The following is a 10739-nucleotide window of genomic DNA, read 5'->3' as shown; positions in this document are numbered from 1 at the left end:
TGTTATAATGATATTGAGATTATTTTGCAATGACAAATATCAATGGTATTAAGTAAAGAAAGAGATGATGCATACGTCTTGTATACATACATTCATCATATGCATGAAACGTTTAATTATATGTATATATTATGATGAACATTTTTAGTGAAATTGACTAAGTGTTAAAGTACATGAATATGTTTTTGTATCCCCTCCAAAGTGAAGTGTCATAAATGATTTTTTGTTATAACTTTTGTTATGATCATTGTTGGATTTATTTGGTTTGCTTATTTATATGGTGTTAAGTTGAGTAGTCCTATGATTCCTACCAGTATTTGTTGTTGATGCTACTTGTGCTCTTCATTTATTGAGTGTAGAGCGTGTTCTAGCATTTGTGATGATACCTTATCTTTAGCTAATAATTTCAAACTTTGGTTCAAGGGTGAGTACCATGATCAGGTTGCCATTATCATCTTTCTTTTGTTCATTTTCTTTGTTTCAGTACTACGACATTGATGTAGTTCCTTGTTATTCTTGGGTAATACTTCTGTTATATATTTTTGGATATTCTTAGTTGATCTTAAATAGTGACTTTGGGCCCTAGAGATTCAATAAATTGAGGATTTCCACACTCTATTCTTGTGTTAAGGATTGTTTAGTATTGCCAGTTTTATTTTCCTTAATGGATAATAGGTTTTACTATTTGGTAATACTAAGGTTGGTGAAAAGGTGAATTATTGACTATTAAGTTTGGTTAGTGGGGGCTTGTTTAAATGGTTCTCCCATCATAGTTTTAGGGTGGGTTCTAATAATGATGTTGTGTCATGATACTATTAGTGTAGAGATCATGTAGTGTCATATTGGTATGAAGTCACATCTTGTATTTTCTATAATGAAGGTTTATATTCATGGCTAATGTTTATTCTAGGTTTTTCTAAAGCCATGGAGACTAGGTTCTTACATAGTGAGTGTAGTAGTAGTACTTTTTGCATTCTTGTAATATTTGGTTGGTGTTATTACTTGATATTATTATGATCTTAAATGCTAGATGTTTTTTGAAATTCATGGGGAATATATTTGTATGTCTCCCCAATGATGATTTGGGAGTTATCCAATTCTTAAAAATAGCTAGTGTATGGGTGGATTCTTAGCTTGGGATAACCTTTGTTATGACCTTGCACTTAGTTATGAGAGTCGTCATGAGCTTGTTAACTTTGAGGGGATATGTACTTCATGAAATATGGAACCAATGTGGACTTGCATGTGTTGCCACCTAAATTCCCTATTCTTCTGCTTTTCCTTTTTGCCAAGGTTCTTTCTATGGCCAGGTGTACATAAAGTTTTTTGTGATTTTATACTTTTCATGGATTATGTTAATGCTATGTAAAACTATAAAAGCAAGCGATTTAGGGTATTGATTACATGATATGATCACTTTAGGTGTTATCAACGTCTCTTTGATGTTTATCTTGTTTTGATTAGATTAGAATTTGTAATCATTCTCTTTCATTTTTTGTAGGATATAGATTCGATGACAAATTATTTCAAAGGAGAGAATACTATAGGGCATTGAGGTAGTCTGAGTTTCATTGAAGACTTACATTCAGAGTCAAGATAAGAAATTGGAGGACTTGATGTCAAACTGTTACCTTAGAAGCTTATTGGATGCTTGGAATGGAGGGTTAAAGATCATTCACACTAGGGAGCTCCTAACTAAACAATATCATGTCTTGGAGATAGCTTGGAGCATGGGAGGTCAAACAAAGTGAAGGAAGAGTCCTGTGTCAATATGTCCACTTCAGCAACACTAAGGACCTCGACAAACTAAAGTATGGATCATGAAAATTGCATCATGGCACCAAAATTGGCAGCCCCTTGTATTGTCTCATTTTTGGGCCCATTTGTAATATGCTTTGCCCAAGACTAGAAATATATAGTGTTCCCATTACAAGGTAGAATTTGATGATTATCTATAAATGTTGAATTTTTCTCTTATGAGAGACTTGAGGGCTTGGTAAAGCTTTTGTTGGTGAATTTCTTGAGACAATGTTTCGAGATGAATATAATTTTGCTCATGGTTATAATCAAGATTAAGGGCCTTGTAGGTTCAATTTGATTGACATTTTTGTGTTTAAAACACCCATAATTTCCTTTGAACTCCTATTTTGGGTCTATATTTCTTATCCTTACTTTTATCATATTTTTGTTTCTGTATATATTTCTCTTCTTCGTAATCCAATTCACATCATTCAGTATCATAGTCTTGGCATAGATTTATTCCCATGAATCTAGGATTGGTTTTGTTACTACAAAATAGTGTTTAAAAACCTTTTTGGTGTTTTTTAAATTTTAAGTTTGTGATTTGAGTTTTATTTGAAGTTTCCAGTATTACATTTGCACTCTATAGTACAAATTATGTCTATCTCTCGATCTTTACTTTATCATATTTTTATTTCTTCACTTTATTTCTTTTCTTTGTGATCTAGTTCACATAAAAGATTTTATCAATTTTACAACACACTCATATATTTTAACCATAAACTAACCCTATAATTACCCTCTTGGTTTTTCTTTATTTTGGTGTATTTTCAACATCTCGTACCCTTCCTACGGTGGTTAAAAATTATTTATCACTTGATCGAACAGTTGGTTAAATTATTTGATAGTTCATTGAGATGTTATGGTTATTTTCCTCTTTTGGAGAATTTACTATTAAAAAGTGGTCTCAAACCAAAACTTGCATTAAACAACCTCAAATGAGAATATTGAGACTGTCATTAGCTCCAAAATATTGATTTTAGACTAGGGGGTCCATGGTTGAGGTCCTAAGACTTCCGAACTCGTTTTAGGAAATTACGTAGATTTGGTATAAATGAAACTATAGGTATGGGGTCCACATTGAAATTTAGAAGGTTATGTTAAGTCTAGAATATCAAATTTTGTATGGTAGCATAGTTTCTTTATGCACATAGGGTTTTAAATGAATCCCAATCAAAGTTTATTTAGATTTTGTATTTTTGTGAGTTTTCTAGCATTTGGTACAGTCGTCTCTTGCTATTTGCTTTTGTGAAGAGATGGTCATGTTTGTGAAGATTCAAGTTCATTACTTTTACAATCGTGAGCCTTCTCTCTCTCTCTTTTGCAATAACTGTTAACATTAAACCTGATTCTTTCTTTTTGTTCATGTTCATGACCATTAGTGTCGCATTCATGATAGCCTGATCAACCTCCCTTTCCATTTGTGGCCCACTATCTGTATTTGCAAAGGGTGATTTTCTCATTCATTGTGTTTGCGACCCTTGACTCCTATGATCATAATCACTAATTTTCTGGCAACATATAATCCCATTCTCCAAAATTTTTAATTATTTTCTAAGTCCAAATCTACCATTATCAATCCCTAGATCTTAGAAAAGAGTAAAAAGAATCCATTGAAGCTAGGGTAAGCTTATTTTATGAAACACTCTATTTTTGGACTTTAGGAAAATTTCATAGATTTTTGGTTTCTGGGCAGGATACAGCTAGGGTAAACAAGACGTATACTTGGGTAGAGGTGGTATAGTCCATTCATATGGTGGCCAGTGTTTGGTGGTGGATTTGATTTGGTTACTGGAATTGGTATGATTTATATGGTACGAGTCGTATTAGTGGGTACGGGTTGGTTGGTCACTATACTTAATCTTAGTCTTAGTGACTTAGGTTCGATCTGAGTACGAGTGGCTCAACATGAGCCTCAAGACAAGGTTGGAGTCATACAATGGACTTGTATGGTGGACATCGTTCAATCCTCTTCAAGTTCTATTCTTCTAGGGGTACGATTTATAAGTACTAGTCGTATATTTGGGTAAGACTTGGGTTTTAGTGAGTCATACATTGGACAGTGTTGGGTCCTTAAGGAAGGCCTAGGGTACGAGTGGTGGGTACCACTCATACAGGGAGGGTACAAGCCTTTGGCTCAGTCGTGCCCGATGATAGGAATTAAATTAAGTTTAAGAAAGGAAATCTGGACATTTCCCCACTTAACCTAACAGGGCCCCACAACTTTTAACCCACTTGGGAGCTTATTTACCCTATTATTCAATTCTTTAACACTAAAAAAGCACTCTTAAATTCTCTCTAAAGATCTTGGGCAATAAAATCTTGGGTTTCATCTTAAGGATTAATTTAGGGATTGTGTTGGTGATTTCTCTCCATCATCTTCTTAGTTTAAGGCATGTACTCCTCCCTCATTGTTAGTTCAAACTAAAGGCATATTTTATACAATGTTTTCATGGCATGATTATTGTATGGTTTTGGGGGTTATCTAATATATGTTAGGTTTTTTGTTATAAATTCTTTATTATGGTATTCCCATGTTTTAATTATGATTTTATATGCATTAATAGTGGTTTTGGATAATTTGTTGCATGGGAATGGTTGTTTGGTAATTGATTTTTGTTTTGGAAATACTATGCCCCCAATATGTTTGATAAAATGCCTATGATGATGATTTCACTATGTCATTGGATTTTCAATGGAACTATTGCATGGTTTAAACTTTATAATGGAACCCTAAATGGTTTAAATGGTTTTGGAATGTTAAATGGAATGTCTATTGTTAATAAACATTCTTGTAGGGTACAACGGAATCCCCAAAGAACACATAATGGAACACTTGTGGGGTACAATGGAATCCCCAAGCTAATATTACAATAGAACACAAGCAAGGTATATAGGAGTCCCCCACGTAACTTGGTTAATGGGTACATAGGAATCCTTGTTCCTTAAAAGGTTTGGCTAAGGATAGTACTAACAAGTTATAGTCTTTATGACGATACCACTATCTAAAGCCTTGGTTAATAAATGGAATAATGGATTGGTTGGTTGGAAATGGTTTTAATTAGGCAATAATGTCGGGTGTGATAGCTAACCATGAAAGTTAGAGTTCAATGAACAAATATTGGAAACTCATGCTTACCGACATGAGGTGTAGGGCATGGTGACCCTTATATAATACTATGAGGTACATGGGAATCCTCTAAGTACATTATACATATGTATCATGGAGGGTGAGTGTACTTATGAATCCCTTACTCTTATAGTAGCTTTGGTTCGTACGGCTACACTCATTGGGGCTCGTTTAAAGGGTTACACTAGACCCATATAGCCAGTGGAAGGATTAGGATTGTTAAACTACATATACCCAAGTTAATGGTTTCAAATGCATGTTAAACCCTATTCTCTTTCCTGGCATAGTTAAATATATTTATATGTATGGTTTGTATGCATATGAATGGTATTACTTTGTTTTTTGAAAAGGTATTATTTTATCCTTATCTTGAGTTCATGCTAGCTTTCACTTGCTAACCCATATTAGGGCAGCTTTATCCCCACGTGATGCACGAATCATGCATTCCACTCTACCTACTTAGCGATTGGACTTTAGGATCAATATTTGGATTGAAGTGGTAAGCTTCATTCTTTTTGGAAGGCTCCATTTCAGGTATGTTAATTCATACTTTGGATTATTTATGGATATTAGTTTTGGATATGGTTGGGGCATGTCCCAACAGGATATTGTTATTCTTTTGGTTAAAGGCTTTTGTGGAACTACTATGGGTCGTCATGGTGGGGATTGATGTGGGTGTTAGCCTTGGTTTTGGCATTGGTATTAGGATTGATATCATAGTACTAAATTTCTCACTGTTCCATCCTCTTTTATTTTGGGATTAAATATATAATTAATATGGAACTCATATGGTTATGGTTTGGATAATAGTTTGGTTTGGTTAAGGCTATCAGTTGGTTTGGGGATGGTTAGACTCATCTAGGTTGGTCGTGGTTATAGACCTATCCTAGAGTCTGGATTTAGATAGTTATACACCATCTTGTTATATGTTTAAATTTTATGCGCATCAAGGTATGCATTGTACGGTTGGGTTGGGTATTTGGGGATGTACCCCGGTCCTAGATAGACTTGGGATGCCCATTATGACAAAGCCCCCGATCGAACAGCATCAATTTGGTATAAGAGTTTAGGTTTATAGTCAACTGGGAGTCTACAAAGCCGTGTCTAGTTGTGTCTTTTTTAGGGGTGTGTAGCACGCCATACTCATTAGAGAGTGGCTACAGGGCATTTAGGAATGTTTCACTTTCTTAGTATTATATATTCAAGCTTAGAGTTTGAGTCCAGGAATCTTCTCTAATCCTTGTTTGTTTGTTTTTTGGATCATGCTTCGATGATATAGAACACAAAAAAAATATTTTGTCCCATCTGGGGACGACGATGATGGTGTATGCGCTACACCTAGAGTTTGCACTCGATCCCAGGGTCCTATCTATGATTGTTTTGGAGTTTCTTTGGTTGCTACTAGTCCTCCTCAAAGTGAGGTTACAAATGATTAATTTTATCAATTTATTCACGTTATTACTCTGTTGGTTGTTGCTCAGGATAGGATGGATGCATCCAGTGCTTTGTCTATTGCAGAAATAAGGGTTGGCCAGTTTATGAAGATGAATTCTCCTGCTTTTATTAGAGTAGAGATGGAGGAAGATCCACAAGGCTTCTTGTATGAAATGGAGAAAATATTCAGGGTCATACAGGCCAAAAATGTGGAAGGTGTAAACTTTGTAGCTTATCAACTCAAGGATGTTTCGTACCAATGGTACAAAGAGTAGGATAGGAATAGAGGTGATGTTAAGGAGTTTTCCTTATGGGAGGCCTTTTCTAATTCTTTTCTGGATTAATTCTTTCCTCAGTAGATGAGGGAAGCGAAGATGGAGGAATTTGTGATTCTTAAGCAGGGAAAGATGACTGACAAGGAATATGATTGAATATTCATCAAGTGTCAATGTATGCTTCGGATTTGGTGGGCTACATGAGAATGGGGATAAGAAAGTTCACTTCTAGTCCATATCGGGATTTGATCCTTGAAAGTAAGATAGCCTTGTTAATCAAGGATATAGATATTTTGAAGTTAGTTGTTCACATATAACGGGAAGAGAATAAAAAGAGGAAATAGGAGGAGTTTAGGTAAAGGCAGGGTAAGAGGATCTAGTTCTCTAAGTCGGAAGGTACTAAGTAGCAAGGTGGGTGGGATGGCGGTAAATGGACGAAGAAGAACTGGGGAAGTTGTGGTTCCTTCTCAACAGCTATCGCTCCTTACCTGAAGTAGTTGGGTGATAGGGATAAATAAAGTAATGATAATTTCTAGGCACAGGGTCCCCAATCTCAGGAGAGTAAGACGTACTCGGCTTCTTTATGCCCTATTTATAGTTTTGTAGTCGTCTTCATTGGGGATTTTATGATGGAAGAAGGGATCGGTGTTTTAAATATGGCTTGCCATTCCATATGCTTAGGAATTATCCAGTTTGTAAGGGTGTTTTGGGAGCGATCAAAGCTTTGGTTTCTTCATATTTTCCTTCTGCACCTAGTGGTGCGGCTTCGGCATCTACTCCTATTTCTAGTACTGATTCTTGTCAAAATAGGTTTGTATGCTTTTGCATCTCGATAGGAATTTGAGGCATCACCTGATGTCCTTTCTGGTATGTTACAACTTTTTTCTCGTGTCATGTATTATCTGCTTGATCTAGGGTCCAATCTTTCTTATGTGACCCCACATGTGACTATATGTTTTGGTTTTGATATTGAGGTTATTTTGGATTCTTCTTTTATTTCTACCATGGTAGGTGACTCGATTATTGCTAATAGAGTCTATAGGGGGGGTGTGGTAGCTGTTGGTGGTAGGCAGACCTTGGTAGATCTGTTTGAGCAAGATATGGTAGACTTTGATGTAATTTTAAGGATGGATTGATTACACTTTTGTTATGCATCCTTAAATTGTCGTACCCTTAAGGTTATATTTAGGTTCTTTTGTGAGCTGGTTATAGAATTGGAAGGTGGTTCCCTAGTTCCTTGGGAGGGGGGTTTATTTTTAATCTTAGAGCTTGGAGATTAATCTCCAAAGGGTATCTTTTTCACTTGGTCTGAGTTTAAGATTCTAACTTGGAAGGTCCTTCTTTACATTTAGTTTTGATGGTAAGTGAATTTCTTGAGGTCTTTTCGGATGATCTTCATGATGTTCCTCTGGATAGGGAAATTGAGTTTGGTATTGATTTAGTTTCGGACACTCTCCTAATATTTATTCCTTCTTATAGAATGGCTCCGGATAAGTTGAGGGAACTCAAGGAGCAACTTGAGAATCTTCTAGATTAGGGGTTTATTTATCCTAATGTATCCCTTGTGGGGTGAACCAGTGTTGTTCGTGCATAAGAAGGATGGTTTCTTTTGGATGTTCATTGACTATCGACAGTTGAATAAGGTAATGGTGAAGAACAAGTATCCTCTTCTAAGAATAAATGATTTGTTTAATCAGTTGCATAGTTCAATGTTTTTTTCTAATATAGATCTTCGGTCTTGGTATCATCAGCTTATGATTAGGGAGAAGGATATCCCTAAGACGACCTTTCTCACTTTGTATGGAAACTTTAAATTTTGTTGATGTCATTTGGTTTGACTAATGCCCCGGTGGCATTAATGGATTTGATGAACAGGGTATTTAGGCAGTTCTTGGATCTTCTTATCAATGTGTTCATTGATGACATTCTAGTTTATTCTCAAAGTGAGGTGGATCATGCTAATCACCTCTATGTGGTGTTGCAGACCTTGAAGGAAAAACAGATTTATGCTAAGTTCTCAAAGTGTGACTTTTGGTTGAATGTTGTAACTTTCTTAGGCCTTAATATTTCTAGTGAGGGAATCATAAAGGTGTCCTAGAACCATGACTCCAATCGACATTTGGAGCCTCTTGGGTTTGGCTGGGTATTATAGGCGGTTTGTGGAAAGCTTTTCCACGATAGTTGATCTTTTGACCATATTGACTCAGAATAAGATCAACTTTTCTTGGTCAGATGCTTTTGAGGGGATTTTTGAGAAGTTTAAAGAAAACTAACTTTGGCTCTAGTTGTGACATTGCCTGAAGGCAAAGAGGGGTATGAGGTTTATTGTGATGCATCTAGGGTGGGACTGGGTTATGTCTTAACGGAGCATACAAAGGTGATTGCCCACGCTTTTAGGCAGTTAACGGTACATGAGATGAACTATCCTACTAATGATCTGGAGTTGCTGGTACTGGTCTTTTCTTTAAAAATATCGCAGCATTATTTGTATGGAGTGCATGTGGACATATTTTCTGATCATAAGAGTCTACAGTATGTGTTTACTTAAAACAAGCTAAATCTCAGGCAAAGAAGATGGTTGGAGCTTCTTAAGGTCTATGATAAGAGTCATCACCATCACCCAGGTAAATGTAATATAGTAATCGATTCTCTTAGCAGGTTATCCATGGAGATTTTGGCTTATGTGGACAAAGGATAGCGGGAATTGGTGAAGGATATTCACCGCTTATCCAATCTTATAGTTCATCTCTTGGACTCCGATGATGGTGCTGTGATTGTTCACGAAGTGCTTAGGTCGTCTCTTAAGGTAAAGATTAAGGAGAAGCCAGTTTTAGATCCTGTCTTAATGAAAATCAAGAGTGATGTTGGTGGACAAAAGTTAATGGTCTTTGACATCAGTGGTGATGGTACTTTATGGTACCAAGAGAGGTTATGTGTTCCCGATGTTGATGGTTTGCGACAAAGGATTTTGAATAAGGTGCATGAATCGCGCTATGTTGTTCATCCCAGTTCAACAAAAATGTATCATGATCTTAAGGAGATATATTGGTAGAACGGTATAAAAAGGGATGTGGATGATTTTGTAACCAAGTAGATGGTGTGTCAACAAGTTAAAACTGATCACATGAACCCTGGTGGGTTGAATCAAGAGATTGATTTTCCTAAATAGAAATGGGAGGTAATTAATATTAATTTCATTACCGTTCTTCCTCAGTCTCATAACCAATTTGATTTGATTTGGGTCATTGTGGATAGGATGACAAATTCTTCTCAGTTCTTGCCATTGAGGACTACCTTTTCGGGGAAGGACTATGCAAAGTTGTATCTTCAAGAGATAATAAATCTATATGGGGTACCTATTTTTACTATCTCTGATCATGGTTCACAGTTTTTATCTTATTTTAGTGGATTTTCAGAAGGGATTGGGTACTAAAGTTAGTTTGAGTACTGCTTTCCATCCTCAAACGGATGGTCAAGTAGCGAGGACTATTCAGACATTGGAGGATATGCTTCGAGCGTACGTGATTGACTATGATGTTAGTTGGGTTGAGCATATACCTTTGGTGGAGTTTCCTTACAACAACTATCATTCTAGTATTGGTACGAACCTTTGTGAGATATTGTATGGTAGGAGGTGTAGATCCCTTATTGGTTGGTTCAAGCTTCGTAAGGCAAATATCTCTAGTCCAAATTGGTTTATTAGGCTATGGAAAAGGTGAAGGTGATTTGGGACAGGCTTAAGTCTTCCTAAAGTCATCAAAAGTTCTATACAGATATAAGGCGTAGAGGCTTAGAGTTTTAGGTTGTGGATAAGGTATTCTTAAAGGTATCTTCCATGAAGAGAGTAATGAAATTAGGTAAGAAAGGAAAGCTTAGTCCTCGGTTTATTAGTCCTTATGTGATTTTGCGGAGGATTGGTAATGTGGCTTATGAATTGGAGTTGCCTTCTAGTTTGAGCTCTATTCATCAAATATTTCACATCTCTATGTTAATGAAGTATCTTGATAATCTTTCTTTGGTTGTTCTTTTGGAAGGATTGGGTATCCTGTATTCTCTGTCTTATGAAGAGGTTTCGGTTGAGATAATAGATTGACAGGTTT

Source organism: Capsicum annuum, chromosome 2 (genome assembly GCF_002878395.1).
Source record: "Capsicum annuum cultivar UCD-10X-F1 chromosome 2, UCD10Xv1.1, whole genome shotgun sequence".
Classification (NCBI taxonomy): Eukaryota; Viridiplantae; Streptophyta; class Magnoliopsida; order Solanales; family Solanaceae; genus Capsicum; species Capsicum annuum.
Note: the sequence above shows the minus strand (reverse complement) of the source record.